This window comes from Triturus cristatus, chromosome 3_2 (assembly GCF_964204655.1).
Source record: "Triturus cristatus chromosome 3_2, aTriCri1.1, whole genome shotgun sequence".
Lineage (NCBI taxonomy): Eukaryota > Metazoa > Chordata > Amphibia > Caudata > Salamandridae > Triturus > Triturus cristatus.
The window spans coordinates 272,303,561-272,327,654 of record NC_140584.1 but is presented as its reverse complement, the minus strand read 5'-3'; positions in this window follow the sequence as shown (position 1 = coordinate 272,327,654).

Genomic DNA, 24,094 nt, shown 5'->3' with positions numbered 1-24,094 from the left:
TATGCGTGTGTGACTGTGAGATCATTCCGTCCGTGGAAGTAGAGGGGATTCGGAAGCTCTGATCTGCACCAGTTTCTTGGTAGCAGAATGATGGTTAGCTATTGTCTTGATCTAGCGAAATTGCGTGTATATAGGCTTGTTGATTATTGATTGATATTTGTACTAACACTATATGTTGAAGTCGTGTTGAGTTCTATGTATTGTGAACGGCTTCTGGGATGTAGGGAGTCGGTGACAGTTCCGTAGTAGAGCAGAGGGAGTGTTGCTCTCGGAAAAAGGCGGGATTGTTAGCCCTGTATGCAGACAGGGAAAAACGTGTGACAATGGAAGTTGCGCGTCGCATTGTCTGGGTTCGACAAGGTAGCATCGCCGTGTGTTGCCATTAGAAACGTATTTCTGTGTGAGAGAAGTGTATATGATAGCAATGGTTATCTGTGAAACTCTGGTCTTAAGTCCCAGGGATCCATAAGGTATTCCGTTAAAGCTTACCGCTGGAGAAGTAATAGGTATTCTCGGGCAGAGGTAAGCGCTGCTTTGTTAACGTATGATATAATTCTGTAGTAGGACAGACTGTTAGCTGTCCTCGGGAAAGACGGGATTCTGTGTGGATGTACTACATTTTCTGGTGTGTAAGTGCGTGAATGAGAAGGCAATCTGGTTAATTGTGAAACTCTTAGGAGCATTCCGGAGGGAAACAGTTAATTGATGTTTATTAGAAGGGTAAAGTAGAGGGATGTGCTACTTTATCAACGGAAGTAACGATTCTGTAGTAGAGCAGAGGTAAGCGCTGTTCTCGGGAAAGGCAGAATTCTCGTGGGAAAGGTCTTTTGCTGTTCTGTAGCTAGTGAAGCAGACAATGGAGATGTTTGTATGTTGTAACTAACAGACTCGTAGAAGTTGAAACAAAGTCTACCAAGTAGTCTTGTAAAGGAGGGGTAGACGGAAGAGACAGGAGACAGGAGCAGAGACCGCGCTGTGATTGGACAGTGGGATAGAACGGTGGAAGCAAAGAGATTGGTGTGCTAGTGTACGCCGCGTTAGGATTGGGAGACGTACAGGGTGACGTAGACGCTCCAGGATTGGTGCGTTAGTGTGAGTCGCGCTGGGATTCGTGGACTAAGTCAGTGATGTAGACGCTCCAGGATTGGTGCGTTGGTGTGAGTCGCGCTGCAATTGGACAAAGGATCGTACAGCTGTAGTAAGAGTAAACAGCTAGTGGAAAATAAGAAGATGTATTACCATGCTGAGGAAAAGAAGAAAAAGTCCTTATTTAGTAAGGTCAAAACCTGGTTTGACAAGGATAAAGACATAGTGACAAGGGAAGGACAGTTATTGCCCCCGATAAGAACCCCGGCATCCTTCATGGTTGCGAAGTATGGGTATCATACCTGTATTTGGTTGGATAACTGGGTGAAATACACCAAAGATGACGGAGTGTTAGCGTTCCCAGAACATGGTTCATTTAATCTGGCCATACTGAGGAACTTAGGAGAGCAGATGATGAACCTAGAGCCTCGGCCTAGGCCGACACAATTTGAGGCATTAACTGAATGGGAAGACGAAATGCATGACCGAGAAAAGCAGAGGGGTGGGGGTAGCTACCGATACATGTTTGGGCGAAAGTATGATCGCGAAACCCATCATGACAGAATGAGAAGGTGGCGAGATGCCAGTATGACCGAGGGGTTATATCCTGTAAGAACAGCAGAGGAATCAGGAGGGAGAAAGTGTACAGAAAAAGAACATAATGTAGAGACCAGAAGATATGGGGCAAATGAGTCTGATGATGATGTCTTAGAAGACATGCTCTACAAAAGACCACCCCCGTATAGAAGAGAACCAGAGGAAGGAACAGCAGTTACCCCAATGAGAAACACCCTGCGGATTATAAAGACAGAGGCTACAGCCCCTGAGCTGAAAAGCGGTTGTTCTCTGGTGGAAAGAGAAAGAGAGAGAGAAAGAGAGAGAGAAAGAGAAAGAGAGATAGAGAGAGAGAGAGAGAAAGAGAGAGAGAGAGAGAGAGAGATAGAAAAAGATAGAGAGAATGAGAGAGAGAGAAAGAGAGTTAGAGAGAGAGAGAGAGAGAGAAAAAGAGATAGAGAGAGAGAATGAACTTGAAAATGAAAAGACCAGAGAACTAGCAAGAACTACATCTGAACTAACAGAGAAAATTAGGGAGCTGACTAAGAATCTGGAGGCTGTTACAGTGCCTGTGACAATAGGCCCGGTTATGCCGATTTTTGACAAGCAGAGGACGGGTGAAAATGGTTTGACGGTGCCATATGTGGGCAATAGGCTGATTGTACCTCCGGAACAGGCAGAAATGAGAGCGGGAGAAACACAGTGGAGAACAGGAGAAAATCAGTGGAGACATACTGTATGTGGAGGGGAAATGAGTGTGCAGACTAACTCAAGTTTGAATTCTGGATGTATGGAAGGGAACAAAGGATCAATTTTGGAACCGCAAAGGGTGGCAGAACCAGGGGGTGCGGAAAAATCTGTGATAACTGCTGAAGATTTGAATGACTGGTTGAAAACATTACAGAAAAAGGAGAAAGTGTCACAGGGAATGGATGTAGCTAGGCTACATATGGAAATGGAAGAATTGATAGTAGGAACCATACCTACGGACACATTGAAGAATTATCAGGAAGGGGAGATCTTTTTTTTTATGTAAGAGTATCACATGGAGAGCAAAGAACATACACGACAGGTTGAAAGGAATAGCCAGTGAAGTGGGAATTGACATGGATAAGGTGAAAGCTTTACAGAAAACATACCGAGTGGATTTTTCAGACAAGGATATTGAGAATCTGAACAATGCAGGCCGAACCGGACAGATTAAGGAAATGATTGCCTTGTTAAGAAAATGGGGAGATGTAGAAAGATGGAAGGACAGATGGTATCGAAAGCGAGAGGATGGAGTGGATAGAACCTACTCAGCATCTCCCCTAGCAGAAAAAGAAAAGAACATTCCAACAGAAGAGACACCTGAGTCACATGAAGGGATTGGACAAGTTCCACCTGAGATAAATATAGAAGAAAAAGGAACAGACAAAGACAGAGAGGGACAGATTGCGGAAAAACCCCGAGGAGGTGTAGGGAACATCTACAACAAGCTAGGTGAAGGGACAAGTAGACAGCAAGAAGATTGCGTGTCGGAGACCAGAGGAGGGACAGAAGTAGGGAAATCTCAAGTGGTGGGAAAAGAGACTGTTTCAGAAAAAGAAATTGTTGAAGAAAAGGAAGCTGTTAACGAACCAGTAGCAACTGAAACAGAGTCTGATGAAAGTGACAATGAGATACATGGAGGACGAGTTCTGAGAAAGAGAACTTGGCTTGGAGAAAGAAACAATAAAGAAGGAAAGCAAAAGAGAAATGCTAAAGGAGATCTCTGGCCAAATAAGATAAAGAGACTAAGGTACAGACTGACACGAGTTAACTCTTCGAAAGCTGAACAAGTGAACGAAGTGTCAATTCAGAATCCTACCAAGGAAGAAGAAGCAAAGATACCTGAGAGAACTAAAAGAGTAAGAAAACCAAACCAGAGGTACAAGTCACCGGAATGGACGTATGTTGCACTGCCTGAAGAAGGAGAAGAGGCGGACAGCCAAGGAAGTCCAGAGGAGGCTTTACTGAAGGAGGTTGCTGAAGAAGAAGCTGTGGGAATCCTGAGAATTATCTTGTCCGACATTGGAGAAGAGACGGATGTTCAGGACCTGATACAGTTTGATGATGATGAAGAGAAAGTGAAAAGTGATGAAAATCCAAATTGAGTGAATCCAAGAAAAATCACTTGGAGAAGAGAAGAAGAAGTAGTACTAAAATTAGTAGAGTTTAAATAATCTGGTGGGTACTTGCTGCCTTTAAAAGTTCAGTAAAGGAGTAGGAGAGGCTAAGTCAAAAGACACGGTCAAATTAACAAAATGGCTAACACTGAGAATAAAAGTAGATGTACCTTTCTGAAAAGATGGTGCAAAATGTGCTGCTGCTGTACAGGTTTATTAATGCTGCTTTGGAGCGTGCTTGCTCTACTGATTTCATTTAGAGTCACTATAGACACTTTAGAAGGTCATACTGAGAATAAGACCAATACAGGGAAGAGTCCGTTAAAAGTAGTTCCAACTAGAACTAGTAATGTACATATACATAAAGATAGGTCAATTAACGATTTTTCTAGCAATGTTTTTTCTAAATTGTTGTATGAGTACGTAAAGACAATGGAAGTAAGGGATTGCTACGTCTGCATGCAATTACCTGCCTCTGTTTCGGAAGGAGTGACTTATCATCATCTTCCGGCTACGTATGGAATTTCCTGTAGTGTGTTGATTAGTATTTTTCATCAATTAGGGAAATTAGATTACAATATGTCTAATGTAGATAATATTCTTGGGCAGTTGCCTATGAATAAAGCACTGAATCCTGCAAAGGATGCTAACACTTTAGGTGAGATTTTTTTAGAAACCAAAGAATTAACTTTAGACTATGTTTTTAGAAACAATTTAACTTTCAGATTGAAAGGAGAAGAGAAGAATTTTCTAGACATGGTTGAGAGAAGAAGGTTGAACATGCACAAGAAAGCAGAAGGGCATAAAAAGAGTGACACAATGTGGGATATTGAGAAAGAAAAGGAGTTGAAAAATGGAGCCAGTCCAACCATGGCTATAGATGCCCCACAGAAAGGGAAACTGTGCATTACCAGGAAGAGATCCCAATATGATTATTATTTCATAGGGACTAGTGAGTGCCATGATACATACTTTATTGCAAACGGATGGGGATTCAGAGGAGGAGAAGATCCAGTTTTTCCGTGAGTGTATTATATTTGTGGGAACAAGGCTTATTACCGTTTGCCTGACCATTGGTTTGGTACATGTTATATTGGCCTGGTCTTTCCAAAGATTTTTCACATGGATAGAGTAGATGATGCCTAACATTCTAACACATTAACACGCTATAAAAGAGAAACATGGACAGAAATTGTAGGAGATATTTTTGGAGCTTTAATTCCAGCAGTGGGAATTTCTTTAAATGCATATGGCATTCGGAAGCTGTCGACAGTGGTAGATCGCTTGTCAACAAGCACCGCTGGAGGCTTTCTTTTGGTTAATACTGAAATGGTTGCTTTGCGTGCTATGGCGATGTAAAATCGACTTGCCCTTGACATTCTTTTGGCAAAAGAGGGTGGAGTCTGTGGAATGCTGAAAGTTCAACATTGTTGCACTTACATTCCTGATGACAGTAAAGATCTAAAAGTTTACATAAAAAATATTACTGATTTGGATGAAGAATTAGTACCACTGGAAGCTGAAAGTATCTGGACTAAAATGGCTAACAAGATGATTGCTATTAAGAATTTTTTAGCTAAGATAGGTAGTACCATATTTGGTAAGATATTATTTCCATTAACTTGTGTAATAGTTGCATTATTGGTCCTTAGATTAGGATGTATGTGTTGTAGATATAGAAGAAATAAAAAGAAAATCAGAAAAGAAAATGTTAAAAAGAGACAAAAGAAATCAGAAAGAGATCCACAAGAAATAGAACTAGAAGAGCTAAGAGAAAGCATGTATATAGAAACTAAAAAGGAAGATGAGATGGAAACTAGGGTCTAAAAACAAGAACAAGAAGATATTTCAAATTCTTCCAAAAGGGGAAACTAAATTGATTTTTGGGGTTTTGATTTTTGTGGTGAATATATATCACCAAAGGGGGGATTGATGGAGCAGGGTTTTTACTTTTAAACCGAATACCTGTTTCATTTTCGCATGTTATAACTAAAAGTACTACTGATTAATTATTAAGTATTAAAAGTTTGTCAAATGTTGTCTAATCAACCTTATTAACAAGAGAATTACACATGGGAATGCTATTGCATGGCTAAATAACAAGTGAACTAAGTTGGTGAGCAAACTGACAGAAAACGATGTTGCCTATGTAATGTAATGGTATTTTGCGCTTATAATTAATATGCATTAATGTCTTCTGATGTCGCAAATGGCTAGATAAATACACACACATAAGGGTATTAGCAGGGGAATAACACTGTATAATCATTTATATGCAGTAATTCTGTTTTATGTCTATTTTGCTTAAAGTTGTCCATTGTGGCCTGCCACAAAATGGCCACCACCCGCAGCCTGCATTGGAGTTGCTGGAAATTTACAGAAAGGCTTCGCTCTGCCTGTGACCTTGCACCTCCGATGAACTGAAAAGCCATAAGCATGATGACAAGTCTGGGACATCTGCCAAAAGCCCCTGAAAGACGGAAAAGTTGATACGAATTTAGTGTGAACCCATTATTGATACAAATTCACCTCGTAGAGACATCCGTAGATGTAGCGAATTAGTCATGGACGTTCAATTCTGCTATTCATTATTTGGGACAATCTATGTGTGAGAACCTCCCGTATAATATCGAAAAAGTACCAAGATGACATTATTTCCGCCATTCATCCGTTCTGAATAAAGAAATGTTACTTTTTAGAATGTAAATTTCAGTATAAATAATAGTAGACTAGAGAGGTCTAGCACCACTTCTTCCCGAGCTGATGATGCGAGGTCCCTATGCTGACGGAGAGGACGAAGACTCTACATGATGGCAGAAAACTCTAATTTTTCTACAGAGGACCGGTTCTGACTTAGGATCTGACATTTAGACAGAATAGGTAAATATGAGAGAAATGAAATTTGCATTTAATTGGCTTTTCTTGAAATTTTAGATAAATGAACAATCTGTTTGAATTCCTGTCTCGGGTGATTATTTCTGGTCATGTTTATTGATCTATTGTGTATTCTTTGAAATGTATTTTTGCTAGATCCACAGCAACTAGCTGGTCGCATTGACCTCAAAGTACAGGCAGATTAGATAGAACATATGTGAAAGGTGTTTCTCCTTTACAGGGCACGGATAGTGTGATTTAGGGTGAATGTTGGTGTAATGGGCCCCACCAGCGCATGATGTGTGTATGCGTGTGTGACTGTGAGATCATTCCGTCCGTGGAAGTAGAGGGGATTCGGAAGCTCTGATCTGCACCAAATGCACCTAAATCCATGTGTGCATGCGTGGGAACACCCACACTCCACCCATGGAACGCCTCCCTGCCACAAAGTAACGTAAGGCAGCGATTTGCACAGTCTTGTGTTTCTCTAAATTTATGAAACCATGCAGAGCCATTCAAGGTGGCCTTGGTGGCTTGATAAATCTCACTTAGATTTTGCGTCGCCTTTGCGCCCTCTTGTGTGGTGCAAGGGCAAATCAAAACCTTGATAAAATCTGTTCCTGCATCTACTTCTGTGAATCTCTTTCTATGGACCTCTTAGTGCGACACAGATATTCACTTATGTGACCTCCACTATCCAGTATGTTCTTCCGATGGCACTCACTTCAAGGAGACCAGAGGTTAACGCCCTTAGAATTGACTGCCATGTGGTTGTGGGCAGTGATGGCTTTGACTTGGGCTGTAAGTAAGAAAACTGACCACCCCCATGTTTTGCATCAGTGTCTCCAGTTCTCGTGTATGAGATTAAAGAGCTGTTATGAACCAATGTTTCCACCTACCTTATTGATCTTACTTGGCTGTGTGGATTCTTTGGATTTTTCTCTTATGAGTATGGCTGCCGCGGCATCCTTGAAATCCATCATGTTAGAGAAGTACACTGGTCCAGTACCAGCGGCCGTCATTTGTGCAAGTATATGAATGAGTAAATGTTTTCACTGACATGATCATCTAGTAGTATTTGATTTATTGTTGTGCCACAGTTTGACTTTGTTATACACATGCACCAATTCATTTTCATATGTTACAGTTCAGGACTGGAACCTTACCCGTAACTGTACGGGTCTTCCAGAGAAAAATCAAGGAGGGAACAACCTTAATGGAAAAGGGAAAGAAACAGGAACGAACCCCTGAACAGTACTACCTGCAGAGCAGATTTAAAAGGCAGCCTCAAACCCTCAGGCAGGTGATTGCCATTTTGGAGCTGGAGGAGCAGAAGCGAGGAGCCCAGGAGCACGAGGGAAGTCAGTCCCGGGTGAGTGACGCTCTCAGCCCGCAGCTGCAGGCCTCGTGCTCTGTTTCCTGAGACCCCTGACCCGCAGGACCACAGGAGCACACAAGGTGTGGCGGTTCTCGGGCGCCCAGGAGGCGCGGAAACCGTGGGCGCAGAAATCAACCAATGTGGCTGTGTGTAGTTTGTTAATGTTTACCCAGAATAGTAAGCAGCTTGGCACGATAAAACTGCACGTTTAGGTACATCAGGCATCCTATTGTGGCTCCCCCCTCCCTGGTCCTGGGGGTCTTCGTGTCTGCAATCATTTGCTGACCTGCTTGTTCAAATATTTCCACTGGCTCCATCGTCGTGCAGTCTATTGCTTTTGGGTCTCCCATGGTTGTTTATTAAGATGACGCTGAAAATCGCTTTCTGTGGAGCGCCTATGAGGTGAGCTCTACTCTGGGGGGCTTGTGTAGCTATCTATCCCTGACTGAGACGCATTCAGTCAGGGGCGGCTCTAGGCTCATGGTGGCCCTGTGCAGGGAGCGCAGGTAGGGGGCCCCGGAAGAGGGGGTCCGGGCGGGGCGGAGCTCAGGAAGGTGTTTTAATAAAACGTACAGAAAAGGCGTTAGATGACCAGTAACATGGTAACAGAAAAACAATGTTTACGTTTTGAGTGCTCATCACTTGGATACTTTGTTTTAGAATCTGGGTCTCTGGAGGGACCCCTTTCAACAAGAAAAACACGTTGCGCGTCCGTAAGAGTGTTCGGCCACAAAGCAGGATCCCTCCAATCACATAAATCATATTCAGAACACGGGTCTGTAACATGGTCTTGCTCTTTGGCTTCCTTTTCAATGCCAGCATCATCCGTCTGTAAACTCTGAACCTCCTTCAGAATGCCAGATGTTGATGGACCGATGAATGATGTTTCAGTTTCTCTGTCTGAGGGTCTTTTGTAATAATCCTCATCCTGAGTTGGTAATTGCTGCATGTTTGTATCAATTTCAGAGTCACCTTGTTCATTTTCATTGGTCTGCTCATGAGTATCATTCTGCTCATGGATATCATCATTGTTTTGTTCTTCTTTATGGTCGTCAGCGCCTGTTTTACCGAGTGCATCAGCAGTACTCTGGCCAGAGGATTCTCCATCTCTAGGTTTCCCTTGGGTGATAAAGTTCAGGATTGCTCCTTCCTGTGACACTACGAAAGCCTGCTGAGCCACCTTTCTCTTTCGTTTCGAATAACCAGATTTGTGTACTCTAATTCTCTTCATTTTGCTTGCAATGCAGCGGGCGAGTCTAGCAGTGGGTAGGGAAAAAAAGAAGACAATCAGCAGTGGCGGCTGCTGAAAGATTTTGATGTGTCATTTTTATTTTCTTGCAAAAACAACAGTTGATGGACAGAATGCAGAACAATGTCATACATTCACCCCAGTTCAGAGATCTGGGCCTAAATCCATCGTTTTTTTGCTCACCACACCACCCCAGTTCAGACATGGCCATATGCAAATCAGCATTGACCCTGTGCCTCATGGGAACAGTCCAGCCCAAACTGCCAAGCCATGTCTTCCCTGGACTACACAATGAAAGACCAGCATACCCTAATGAACGAGTGAATTTCCACCAACCTACCAGGAAAATATGTTCCAGAACCATCTCCCTAGCAGCCACCCAATGCAGCCGCTGATAAAACAGTGGAGGCCGCTACTTCTCCCACATGGCAGTGAAGACCTGAAAACCCTCCCCCTGCACCTCAGAGCCTCACCATCGCTCCAGCAGTTCAGGAAGGACCACAAGACCTCGCTGTTCAACCAACAAGCAGCATGATCCAGCAGCATGAATCCCACACCGCCTCGAGACCCTTATGTGTGAAGCAGCTGAGCTTTACAAACCCTGACTGATTGATAGTAATTACCCTTCCCACTATATGTATGACACATTATGAGGACTAGCCACATATGGAAGGTTTATTTGAAGAGTTTTATAAAACTATAGGGTAGATCATGTGACTTGGCATACAAGGTCTGTTTTCTCAGTCCACTGAGAACAGTAGAGCCTGGAGAATAGTTCATGATCTATTTGGGAAGTGACCTTAGCAGGAAGAGAGTAAGCTACCTTGAAATCATGGCACACAGAGACATGTCTCAGTATGTCACTAACTGATCCTGAAGACAGCCTACAGGTAACCAAAGACTCGTCCACTTTACCACATTGTCAAAAGATAAAATACAATATATTTCTTGGATAGTGCCATATTCCAGCAACCAGTTCTGCTCGCTTTCAGAGCACCTATTAAACAAGGATTAATTACAGTGAGTCCTAAGGCTATGAAAAGGCACTAGAGGTTCACTGAAGCAAAATTAATGTATAAAGAACATCCAGTCAGGAGACAACTTTCAAGCAGACGTACGAATCACTAGCACAGCGTACCAACGACCCCATGGGCCGTGGCATAAGCAAGGAAAATGGCCCCTTTGGCTGCTGCTCAGGAAGAAAAATATAGCAATTATCAGGGTTCAATGGACCCCTGAGAGTTTTGGGTCTCGGTACCACTGTACTTGCTGAACCAATGGTAACTATGCCCCTAGTATGGACAGAGAAGGCTGCTTCACCAATTGCAAACTGAGGACTAGTTAAACTAGTTTTCTCTGCTAGTCACATGACAAGCACTGGAATGTAATTAAAGAAATGATCACGAAGCCAGTCTCCAACCAAGGTCTCTGCAAAAGGGCATTAGATTGAGTTAACATGGGTAGGCACTGCCATCCTATTCCAGGCGTCCATCCATAGGTGCTTGCATTTCATGTCTGCCTCAACACCATATAAACAGACATAACCAAATGCCAAGTACATTCGAACACTCGATGTTTTAAAAGATTTGTGCAGGCAGATCCACTCATTAGATCACAAGTATCAGCTTCATACTCTGTTTTCATGATTGTTGATAAGTAATTGTAATCATTTTAATGAATCCTTAACATTACGTCTAACACCTCGTACCCTGCTCTCCTCTTCCCCCCAATACGACCGTGCCTCCCAAGTTACACCTCCAAAAGGCACCATGCCTCCCCTCAGCCACAAGTAAACACCGCCCCTGCACTCCTGACTCACTCTTCCCGCAACATACAGCGCCGATCTGTACCACTCCCTACCCCTGGCGCACGGTGACCACCTCTCCGACCGCGCCCTCTCAGAGATGAATCGTGAGAGAGAGGTTCTCTCTCACGATTCATCATGCCCTCCCTTCCCATGACCACCAGAATACCTCCAGCTCGCCACCTCACATGGCTTACCTCCACCCAGACCCAAAGCACACACCATCTACAATAACATCCTCACCACCCAACCTTCCCCACGCCCCCGGCTCCTCACCCCCACGGGCTGTGATACATTCCTACGCCTGATCTGCCCTCCTCCCCAGGGCTCCCCACACCCTCGTCCAATGGCTCACCTTCCCTCGGGTTCACTCTGCAGTGGCACACGCTGACCTCCTCACTCCCCCTCCCCATGCCCTGACCCTCGGGCTGCTCACCTCGCAGCTGGCACCAAAGGTTGCACACTGGCATGCTATCCTCTGCAAGGCGGCCTTTCTTGCCCAGGGTCTCTAGGCGCGCCGGTGCATGGCCTCGGCTGGTCTCGGTGCTGCTCGCTGCACGCCGGGCACGAGTGCTGCCACCCCTCCTGCCACCAGTGATGCGTGGTGCTTCTGTAACCCCTTCGCTGCAGGACTCGCAGGCACTGCGCATGCGCGCGCATGCGAGCCTCCGGAGGTGCCAGATCTGGACTATTAAAACAAGCTCGATTCTCCTGGAAAAAAAGTTCTAAACAAGCACAAGACCTACCAGAAGAGCCCGAAACAAGGCCGACCCTACACAAAGACGAGACTGGGTTAGAAAGGAAAAGAGTATAAGAACAACCATTCAGCGTGCATCACATTGGATTTAGCACGCCTCAGTCGTTCATGCGCCAAATCCCTGCCAGGGGCCGCCACAAATATGTATTGTATCTGATTCCTCGTGGTGGCCCCTGGGGTTTGGTGGCCCTGTGCAGGTGCACAGCTTGCACATGCCTAAGGCCGCCCCTGATTCAGTGATAGGCCCAGGCTGTTCAGGACATGTCTCGATTCTTAGCGTATTTTCAGGGCAGTTCCATAACACAGATGTTTGGAATCATTGGCAAGATTGTTTTTCACTGTGTTTGGATTTTCTAGCCGTGGGGGTAGGTTTCCTACCAGAGCTGTCTTGTGGATTGTGTTTGGCGTTTTGTATGAAATAGCACTTGTGAGGCAGGAAGGAGTTTATTTATGGAAGGGTGGAAGGGGCTGGAACAGCTGAGAGTGTTTTTTGCTGTGACAATGTAGCTTTTCAATTGGAATATTTAGTTGACTTATGGAAGAGTGGAAATGGCTGGAACAGCTGAGAGTTGTTTCTGTTGCAATGCGGCTTTTCAAATGCAAAATACAGGGAAGCAGTTGCATGAGATCGAGATATGAATTATGTTGAGAATGGGTTCAGATGTGCCTTCTCCCATTGGGGCTGATACCAGATTTGCATTCTTCTGTGGAAAGTGATGACTCCTACAAAGGGTTGGCGAGGTTTTTAGAATTAAGAGTGTGTTATTATAGCAAGTGCTGTTGCTGGGCACTTTCCATATCTATGGGACTTTACTAGTTCCCAGTCCACAGGCTGGCACTGTTGACTTGTAGCTCTGTGGATCATTCTGGTACAGTGCTTGTATGATTTGGGGAGCTGGGTGATGAGTGTTATATGAATGCATTGTGGTTGACCACGTGTTTTCATGACATCCACAAGGATGTATAGTGCTTTGCCCAATGTACCCTAATTCTAGCTGTGCTCGTAGACTATTATTTGTGCATGAGAATGTGTGCATTTTGAGTGTGTGCATGCATTATTTTGTCTTATCGCCGTGCTCTATGTGGTCTTGTGTATTCTACTAGTTTAGTTTGATACTCTTTGTTAGTATATTCAGATTTTTTTTAATGAAGGTAACCTTTTATTTATTTTGTGCACCACACTGCATGTGTCACACCGGCTTGAAGGGTGGGCGGGTGTGCAGGGTACGAGTGTTTGTATGTGTACAGTTTTGTTATATTCTGGCTTGAGAGACAAGACATTGTGTCATGGTTAGGTCTTGCCAGATACAGCGTGCCTGTGCCGTAGTTTGTGAGACATTGTGTACTGCAAAGGGCTTGGAGTCCACCTATTGCTTACCATTCATTGGCTGTGTTGCCTCTCCTATTTGCTGCATCTCAATTAGCCAGCTTCATTTCCTCTGCTTTCATGTGGAGCAAGTACTTTTGGCTTCATCTTGATCAGTGTCCTTGATTGAGGTACTATTTCTTTCTTCTTCTTCTGTTGTACTTGTTGCTTCCTTATGTTGTCTGTATTGATTTTTCTCCTCCCACACACCCCGCATTGTCTGTGCTGCTTCTTTCCCTCTCACACCCGTTGTCCGTGTTGCTTCTTCCCCTCCCAGACTCCCAGCATTATCCATTTTGATTCTTCCCCCATCCACCATTGTCCAAGGTGCTGCTCCCTCTTTCACCCCCAGTTGTCCTTGTTGCTTCTTCCCTTCCTATAACTCCTTCTCCACCCATCCTTGTCCCCCCCACCTGCCATAAGAAAAAACAATTGCTGTGATGTGACCGTGCTGGCCGAGTCACAGGACTTTTTTCTAAATTCTCTTACCCATGCTGCACAGAAGCCACATTACTCTACAATAAGGCTAAAAGACATTGGCAAAGTCACTAGCTCTCACATACGCCAGGCCTATTGGATTTGCCAAAGCTTGTTGGTTTAGGCGAGCACAGAGGTTGTGTGTTACTGCCTGCTCATGTCTTTCCACCCATGGAGCTCTATGAAGCGAGGTGCATGGGCATACTGTTTGATAATGTATTATAAAATTAGTGTTTATAGATGTATCATTGGGCTCAAATCAGCAGCACTTAGATGCTCTCTTGTGCTTTGTATGTACTTTGTTGTCTGTATGTTTGCTCCATTGATGCAGCTCTGCTTTTGTGTTACATAGCTATTTGGTGAAGTTCATCTTCGAAAATGCTGAATGGTCCCCGTATGTGTTACGGCCCTGTTTATCTGGGCCTTTAAACTATAAATATTAGTAGCTAAAACTGAGACTTAAATTAAATGATATGCACATCCTTGCACTGACTGCTCATGCAGTGCATACGTTCAATCAAAGTTCTTTGCATCCTGCAGAATATATTCTCGAGCATGGATTACATTATATAAAGAAATTGGTTTTCTACCCACTACACATCAATTACGAAGCTCATTTCTTGCCTGAATATTCAGCAACTGCAGTGCAAGCATTTAAAATACTAGGCTGAGACCCTCGTGGATGCAGGGCCTACAACCCTAGAAGGATCTCAGTCCTTCTTTGAGTGCACAAACAAACGGCCCACTCAGAAAAATCACTGAAAAGGCATTTTAGGTGCCTATGAGTGATTAGAATGTCAGCAGGAGAGTAATGTATAAAACATCTGTCGCCAGTCATAATGGGCGCAGGGGACACACCCTCTCAACTTTGTCCAAAAGGTAAATTGTCTGTCAGACCGAGCAAAGATCAGCCTGACCGACACTCTTTATTTTCAGGTCAGGCTGCCAAGAGCTAGACATGCATTAAATGCATAGGCTCCTGACTGCCTGAGTTGAACTTTGCTAGGCTGAAGATGTCACATATCCTGTGGGCATGACCTCTTTAGCCTGTCAAAACACCTCGAGGCCACTGATTGCCTCGGACCTGGGCACTTCAGTACTAAACCCTGAAGTTCAGAGGGCCAAGTGTCAATCACTGATTCCTCGTCACAGATCCCTGACTGACGAGTAGGGGCTACTGCCTCCCCTCATGGTTAGCCAATGAGAGGAGTCATCAGTCCCAACCCTCCTGGGACCTGTGAGGCAGAGCTGCACAAGTAAGCATGATGTTTTTTTAAAGTTTGGTGAGTGCATAAATATTTGAGAGTGAGTGTTGCAAATGGATGTGTGTGTATCTGCACATGTGTGTGAATACCTGGGTGTGAGTTAGTGTTTATGTGTGCATTTGTGTCCCATCCGCCCCCCTCCTGGATAAAACTACCGGCTGCCACTGGTCCAAAGGGGTAGCCACCTGATTTTATAGTCAAATTCACAATGGCTTGATCAAGCGTTATGTGTGCTTCTTTTTTTTTTTGTCCTCATATTACCTCAGATAGATAAGCATCCTCCTCATAGCTGTTGTCCCAATTGCTTATATCTTGGGGTCTAATCTCAGCTGATGTCACTGCGGGTCTCCCTCTCCAACCTGCGCTATACATCATGAGCTGACCAAGAGGTATAATCATTGGACTTCCTAATCATTGTGTTCATCGTTCCAGAATAACCCAAGGTCTGGCTTTTTTCTAAGCTGATTAACCTTTTTAATTTTTTTATTTATCTTTTTATTGTAACAGAGCAGTAATCACATCTTACATTACAGTTGTCAAGTACACGACCAAGCATTAGTACATTGAGTCATAGGTTGACATTATTATTCGATTCTGAGCCTCGACCTTCTTCGCCCTCACACTTTCTAGTGTTACCTTCAATTGGTCCCTGAATGAATCAAGACGTGCATTGTTTCTCCCACCGGGGGCATAAACAGGTTCTCTCTATATTCATTCCATTTATTCCAGATGTCCCCCATTTCCTCGGGCACCCTCTTCTCATGTAGACTGATTTCTCTACCATCATACACCAGTCCATATCTCTCTTCCAGTCCCGGAGCGTTGGCGGGAGGTAAGCACCCCAGTGATGGGCTATGTTACGTTTTGCCAACGTTAGACCCAGGGTAAACCAGGTTTGATCCGCTCACCCCATGTTTGTATCCTACCACATGTTTAGGAGGCACCATTTATGCGAGAGTGTAAGCTCTTCTCCCGCAACTCCAGACATACACAATACTACCGCCTGCCAATAGTCATAAATCCGCGGACATGTCCATAATATGTGGTAAAACGATCCCTTCTCCACACACTTTCTGTTACAGGTTGCGTCTGCCTTCTACCATCTTCACAAGTGTAACACAGGAGATTTTGAGCTGGACCAGTCTGAAGTGGGCCCTGATGGCCACTTCCCTCGGGGAGGCTAGAGCCTCGGGCCACTGCTCGTCTTGTATGTCTGTTAAATCTTGTCCCAAGCAGTCCCTAAGGGATGCAAGGGTGTCTGGTAAGTTGTTAATACGTTTTTGGTATGTGAGCAAGATTGATTTTCGAGTTAAGTGCTCCTCAAGCAATCTACATTCCAGCGACGACGACTCCAGAAGCTCAGACCACTGGGGCACAGCTATCTGTATAACATAACGAATCTGTAGGTAGAGGAAGTATTCTGTTTGGGCCAGTTCATGTGTTTTTTGTAGTTTTTTTTAAACAAAACTATATCTACCCCGTGTATAGTTCCCCTAGCCTTGAAATTCCTATTAAGTCCCATTTGTCAAAACCCTTTCTAATTCCCATGGCACCCAACTGTTGGGATTCCCAGAGGTGTAGCTTTGTCAATTTTATTTTTCCATCCTAATTTGGACAGAGTTGAGTGCCAATGGCGAACTGTCAACACTGTGGGACCCTCCAGAGGGAGTCGCTGTGGCTCAGTATAAAGCGCGTGGAGGTATCCTCTCGACTGTAGAACCAGCTGATCCATTTTGTAAGCAGTTCTGATAGTGGTTGGTGGACCCATTGGTTAATGGTTACTAGTTGGGCTGTGCTGTAATATGTTTGGAAATGTGGCAGTGCGATTCCTCCATGGTACCAACTACGGGTCAGTTTATTGAGGGCAATCCGTGGGGGGCCACCATCTCACAAGAGGGAAGGCACCGTACGGTCTATTGAATTAAAATATGAGTGAGGAACCGGGAAAGGTGTATTTTGTAGTATATATAAAAATCACGGCAGCGCCATCCTTTTAAACAATGCTGCTCTACCAAAAAGAGAGGGGGGGAGGGCACGCCAGTGATGGGCATCACTTTTGAGGCGTTCCAAAGGAGTCTGCAGATTTCGGGCCTGGAAGTGCCCCATATCTGTTGTTATGAAGATGCCCAAATATCGGAATCCCTCTGTAGCCACCTGTGCCTCACATTCAACTGGTAATGGTAGTGGTCTTTGTCCACTAAGAACAAACACCACTGACTTAGCCCAGTTGATAATATATCCTGAGTATCGTCCAAATGTAGCGAAGATATTTAGTATTCTCACCATAGAGGAGCGGGGGGATGCAAAATATAGAAGGATATCGTCAGCATACAACGAGATCATATCTTCCCAATCCTCAGACCAGCTCAAACCGCGTATTATTGGATCTCTATGGATCCACGCCGTCACTGGCTCTAGCATCAGTGCGAAGATTAAGGGGGACAAGGGACATCCCTGTCTTGTGCCTTGTTGTAGAGGAAACACACAAGATATTTCACCATTTACCACAACCTGTGCTTGTGGTTCTGTATATAGAAGGCTGAGCCAGGATAAGAATCAGGGTCCAAATCCTATTTGTTTGAGCACCGCGAACATATAAGGCCACTCAACGGTGTCAAAGGTCATCCGCACATCCAAGGATAGGACCTCTGTGTCTTCTCTGATCCTGTGAGCGCATCCCAGGACTCCATGGAGTTGCCTAAGATTTAGGGCAGTGCTGCGACCTGGCATCAATCCATATTGGTCCGAGTGGACCAGGGCGGGGAGCCGGGGGAGAATTCGCAGAGCTGGTAGCTTTGCAAGAATCTTTGCTTGTGCATTTAGCAATGGGATTTGTCAATAAGATGTACATTGGTCTCTTGGTCTCCCCTCTTTGTGTATTACCACTGTTGATCCCAATATTTCATCAATAAGGAGTCTACCAAGGGTCTTGCTTTCATCAAACATTGCCAAAAATTGTGGTAAGGTTATCTGTGCCGTGAGCTTGTTTAATTCTATTGGGATACCATTAAGTCCCAGTACTTTGCCTGACTTCAGGGCTCTAATAGCTTGCGTTATTTCGACTACTGTCTTCCTCCAGCTGACGTTCTTCTTCCGTCAAAACCAGGAGCAAGATATCCTCCAGGAACTCTAAGGATTCCTGCTCCGAATATATTGTGTTTGTGGAGTAGATCTCCGCATAGTAGTCTGGGAAGGCCTCAGCGATTTCTAAGGGGTCTCTGAGCGTCTCCCCCGAGTTAGAGGTGATGGAAGGGACTCATCTATTTGCTCTCTGGCGCTGATCCAACCGGGACAGCAGTTTTCCCGCTTTGTCGACAGTCTCGTCTACTCAGTGTTGTGTAACTTTGATTTTATTCCTGCCCTCTTCTGTAACACAGTCTATATAGTCTTGTTGTTTGAGTTATTGCGTCATCGTAATTCCTTTTTTTTTTTTTTTTTTAAATATTTTTATTGAACAGGCTGGTGAGTGAAACATACATTAATACATGTATTTGTTTACGAGAAGGGAGGAAAAAAAAAAGAAACCAACCCGGTAAACAAAATTGAACACAGAGGAGGAGCAACACTATTCCATAAATGATCCCCAGTTTTTTTCGTGTTTCATCAAAGACCGAGTCCCCCTAAGATTGGCTAGTGCAGCCTCCATTGAGTAAATCTCAGTTACCAATGTCCACCAATCCCACACCGATGGTGGGTCAGAGCGAATCCAGGCTCTGGCCAGAGTTAGTTTAGCACAAGACATGAGAATTGAAGCCAGAGCAGCCTGGGAAAAAGGGGTGGGATGGATATCTAGTAAAACAAAGGAGGCAGTGAATAGAGGGAGCTGGGTTGACCTAGTTTCGAGAACCTTGCGGATGTCTGACCAGTAATCCTTAAGGGTGGGACAAGAAAACAGCATGTGTACCAGATCAGCTGCATGGGCAAAGCATTTGGGGCATTTAGTGTGATCATTAACAAAGTTGTTAAGAGACCATCTGGAGATGATTTACGGTGTATAATATAGCATGCAAGTCGTTCTAAATTGCTGTAGCCTCAGGCTAGAAGAATGGACGCAGTTGTTAATATTCGATAGGGAGCGTTCTATATCTTTCGATGTAACGTTTGTGCCTAATAGCCTGCCCCATTTGGCAGCTAGTTTAGAACAATCGTTTGGTTTAAAGTTAATTAAAAGACTATAAGTGTTACTTATTGCTGATTTAGTTGTTGAAGAGTAAAAGTGAGTCCAGATGTCGCAATCAGTAATCTCGAATAGTCGTTTTTTGTTCACCAGATAATCATGTATCTGTCGATGTTTAAATCTCATAGATTCGGGGAGGTCATAAAGCAGTTTAAGTGTGTTAAAGTCTAAAAGGCCTTGCGTGCCATATAAGTCCCCTAAATGCCTAATACCCCGTCTTGTCCAGCTATGAGAATTATGTTCGTTAAAGATTCCCGGAAGACCCGGGTTGCCCCACAGCGGTAGTTTAGGGTGAAAAAAAGTAGTTTTGCAAAAAGTGAGTATGTTATCCCAGATCTTTACTATGTCTCTTGCGGTCTTGAATTTTACTCTTTTAAAGTAGTTGGGGTCATTGACTTGTAGTAAGAACATATTAGAATCATGTTTTAACATAAAAGAGTGAAAAAAAAATGCTCCACCCTGGTTTAATAAAGAGCGAATACGGAAAACAAAAGCAGACCAAAAATATAATTTAAAATCGGGAAAGTTAAGCCCTTCCAAGTTTGTATTGTTTTTCAAAGAATTCAATGACCTCCTCGCTTTTTTATAGCCCCATATAAAGCTACTAAATGCACCATCTAACTGTTTGAAAAACGAATTATTTAAAGCCAACGGAATGGAACGGAATAAGTACACGAATTTAGGTAATACCTTCATCTTGATTAAGTTAATTCTGCCGATAATATTTAGTGGTAGTCTGTGCCATTTTTTTAATAGTGAGATAGTAGATTTAATTAGTGCATTGTAATTTATGTTATTGATTTCTTGGATTTTAGCCGTTAGCTTAACTCCTAAATAGGTGGCGCTTTTGCATATCTCAGGAACTGTGACGGCGGGAGTATAATTGGCTATGATTTGGGTCTTCTGTAGGTTAAGCTTATAACCGGAAACAATCCCGAATTTTTCGGCCTCAGAGGCTATGCCTTGAAGTGCCGCCACGATATCTTGTTAGTAAACCGCAATATCGTCGGCATATGCAGTTATTTTTAGTATTTGAGTGCCTGATCGGAAAGGAGCAATTTGAGTTTGTAACTGGAGAGCATGCAAGAATGGTTCCAATGAAAGGGCGAATAAAAGAGGCGAGAGAGGGCAGCCCTGGCGGGTACCCCGTAAAATTGGAAACTCTTGAGAGGACAGGCCCCCATAGGATGAATAAGCTATTGGGTTATCGTACAAAGCCTGTATAGCTCGTAAGAATTGTCCCCCAAAGCCCAGCTTAGAGAGCACACCAAAGGTAGTCCCAGCCCACTCGGTCAAAAGCCTTCTCGGCATCTAATAAGATCATGCCGAGTGGGGTGGATTCTGTCTCTGCTACATCAAATGCCGTAATAGCCATGTTTACGTGTGCTGTTGTGTCCCTCCCTATTATAAACCCGTGTTGTTGAGGGTTAACAATTAGAGGCAGGAAGGGGGACAGTCTTATAGCTAATATTTTAGCAAATATTTTGGCATCAGTATTGATCAACGATATGGGTCGGTATGATCCTCTCTCCTCCTTTGGTTTGTTCTTTTTCAGAAAGAATATTATTTTTGCCCTGTTCCATGATTTTGGGGCCTTTCCATTACGACCAACAGCTTGTATTACCTCCAGTAACAAAGATCCCAATTCGGCTATGCAGATTTTGTAAATCTCCAAAGGAATTGTGTCCTCCCCTGCAGCTTTCCCTGCTGGTAGTAGTTATATTGCCTGGTGTAATTCGGCTCCTGTAATAATATCTGACATCGATTCTTGCATTGTGTTAGACTGTGGATTGGTTAAGAACTTATCAACGTAGTCTTGGATTGCTTCTAGGTTGGAAATGCTTTCTGGAGTGTATAATGTACTGTAATAATCCGCAAATTGTTCTACTATTTCTGTCTGTTGATTAAATATTTTACCATCGCTACCCCGGATGCTTGTAATCAGTGTATGGGCTCTATCCTCGGCAACCTTATAGGCGAGGATTTTGCCAATTTTATCTCCACTATCATATTGTGAAATCTTATATTTATGAATATTTGCGCTGCTCTTTTGGATGAATTTATTTTTAGCCTCGTTCTTGAGTGAGCAGAGTTTAAGGCCAATCTCTGTGATCCCAGGTGAATTTGATCGAAGTGCAGAAGCCAAAGTTTCTTCTTGAGTTGCAATTTTGGAGATGATCTGTGCCTTGTGCTTTCTGTGTTCAATGTTTTTTCTGATCACATATGCTTGGGTAAAACCCCTAATACCCGCTTTGCAGGCGTCCCAGACCGTAAAACAAGGAGCAGATTCGATGTTAATATACAGGAATTCGGTCAAGTGTGATTTAAGCTGTGTCACAAATTGTGCGTCTGAGAGTAAGTGTCTGGGGAAGGAAAATGGTCTGGGAGGGGTCCTGATATGTGATGTAGTGATTGCTAAAATTATCGCGTTGTGATCCGATGAGATTCGAGGGCATAGGATCATCGTGCTATGTTTTAATAGATTGTCGCTAATTAATGCCATATCCAGCCTAGAGCAAGATCTGTGTGGTGCCGAATAATACGTATATCCTGGTGTGTTCGGGTGTAGATATCGCCAAGCGACGCTGAATCTGAACTACATATGGCTACCGCGGTTTCTGGTGTAGCCCCAGTCTCAGTTTCAGGCACAGACAGCATAGGCAACATAGACAACTCAGTCAGGGAATTAATGGGTATCATACTGTGATCCGTAGAAGTGTCACGGATTAAAGACTTTCGGTGTTTCAGTTGTTCAGTCCCCAGCATGTTACAGATTTGTTTGCTGCTGGAGGGTATCTCTTTAGGAGCGGTGGGGGCGTTCTGGGCGGTGTATTCTAAAGTTGAAGGAGATGAGTGACTGTTTTTGCCTGTAACAACCGTCCCGCTTTTGTCCGGGGGCTTAGCCAAATTTGTAGCGGGGTTTCTACTAGACCCCTTAGAGGGAGAGTCAACAAACAAAATCGACGGTCTCAGTACCTGTTTGCTCGCGCTCTCCCTTTCAGTCATTACGTGCTCCGTGGTGGGACAGCCGTTGCTTATAGATCCATCAGCGTTGATCGCGGTAGTCTGAGGAAGCCCAGAGATCATCGCTCCTGTCTCCCGAACAGCTCCGGCTCCAACTCCGGCTGGAAGGTGAGGAAATGGAAAATTTGCGAGACCTATATGTCCCCTATGTCCCCCTCAAAAGCTTTATGTATACATACATGTAACTTATGCATTTCCCCTCCATGGCCTGTCTACCATGATGCTTATGCTATAAACGTGGCCTGTCACCATCCAGTCTCCCATGAGAGAAACGACAATTCTGTATTGAGGCCTACACGTTTTGCATCATGTTTTCCTGCACCACATGAAAACCCGTGTTTGGTGGCTCAGCAAGACCTGAAAAGAGGTTTCAGGCCTCAGACACTCAGAAAGCTGCAGCTGCGTATCCTTGGCCTTGCACACTTGGGCCTCAGCCAAAGGGGCCCTGTCCGAGACAGTATTGAGCACGGTTATCTGCTTACTCCTACCGAGCCGCATTCCTTCCTGGTGAAGGAGGAATGAATGCGACCCATCTGCAAGGAGGGAGCCCAGCCTTACTGTCTCTCTTTGTGAGATTGGAAAGCTCACGTCAGTGAAAAGCCCATAGCCCCCATGTAAGGATTCTACAGTAAATGAAGAAATAGATGCCACATTGGCTCTTGGTGATGGGCAACCTATGTCACAAATCAGTCCCTGCTCCAGACTTTAGATATCAGATAAAACAAGATGTGCTGGTCGTCCTGACACTGAAGGCCTCACTGAAGGCCTCACTTTCAGACTCCCCGGTTGCACAGCAACCCCTCCCCACGTCAGCTATACGTCATGCTCGAGTCGAGCACAAGTAAGGCAAAGTTCCAGTACAATTCCAGCAGATCACGCAACCCCCTCCAGGTATCCACCCACCTATGACAAATCACCTGCTATCATCAAGTGGACGCCCACATGGACGCCCACCTTCACGCCTACCTACACACCCACATGCTCTTATCTCATTCTCTCTCGCTCTTTTGCTTACGTATAATTGAGAAATGTATATATACTGTACTCTGTGAATAATGTTTTGAGAATACTTTTGAGACCCTTCCAGATCCCTTGTGGTGATGGTAATATTCTCCCTATGACTCGAGTTATTGGAATAAAGCCCTTATTGAACCTGATACCACAGACTCAGCCTCTTGCTTTATGCATGATCGTATTGATATCAAGAAATTATGAGAGCGTAATACTTTATTTATGACATTAAATGGCGCCCGAACAGATCAATCTCTTTCCCCCCACGCCGGAGATGAAGGTCCAGTTTTGCCCCCTTCCACAGCCGTGACGGACTTCGAGTGTACACGTCGCGGGTTTTCCCCGCCAACTCCCTCAGGCCAACGAAGGAGACGGACTGCGACCAGGCATCCGTACGAGGCGGTGAGGAATGCAGATTGTCCCGACCCAGAGCCCACCCTGCGAGAGAGCTGTGTCCGAGGTTTCTGGAGATCCACCTAAGATACGCCATCCCCTGCGCAGCGTCAAGTTTCAGAGGCCTTCAAGTTCAAGTTCAAGTTCTGCTTCCCGGTGAGTTTCTCATGGGGGTTGCAATAATGACGGGTTCATTTAATGAACACGGTAAAGACGTGTCTCACTTGTGAGACCTGTATGTTCAAGTGCATGCTTCTAGAGTTAAAGAAAATAGAGTTATCAAAGTATTCAAGGTGCACCGATATAACTGTATGAATGTTATTGTCTTAGTCGGGTTCAGTTAGGTTTGAATGTGTCAGGTTTTTATGTAAGTTTGTTTCATTGTAGTTTTTGTTTTTATAGCGCTATTGTGATTTTTGTTTTCGGTTACATTCCAACATGCCGTTATTTTCGAAACTGCGTAAGATATGTACCAGAAAAGGTGTACTAGAGGAACCAGTTAACATTCCGCCTAGGGACACACCTGGACAT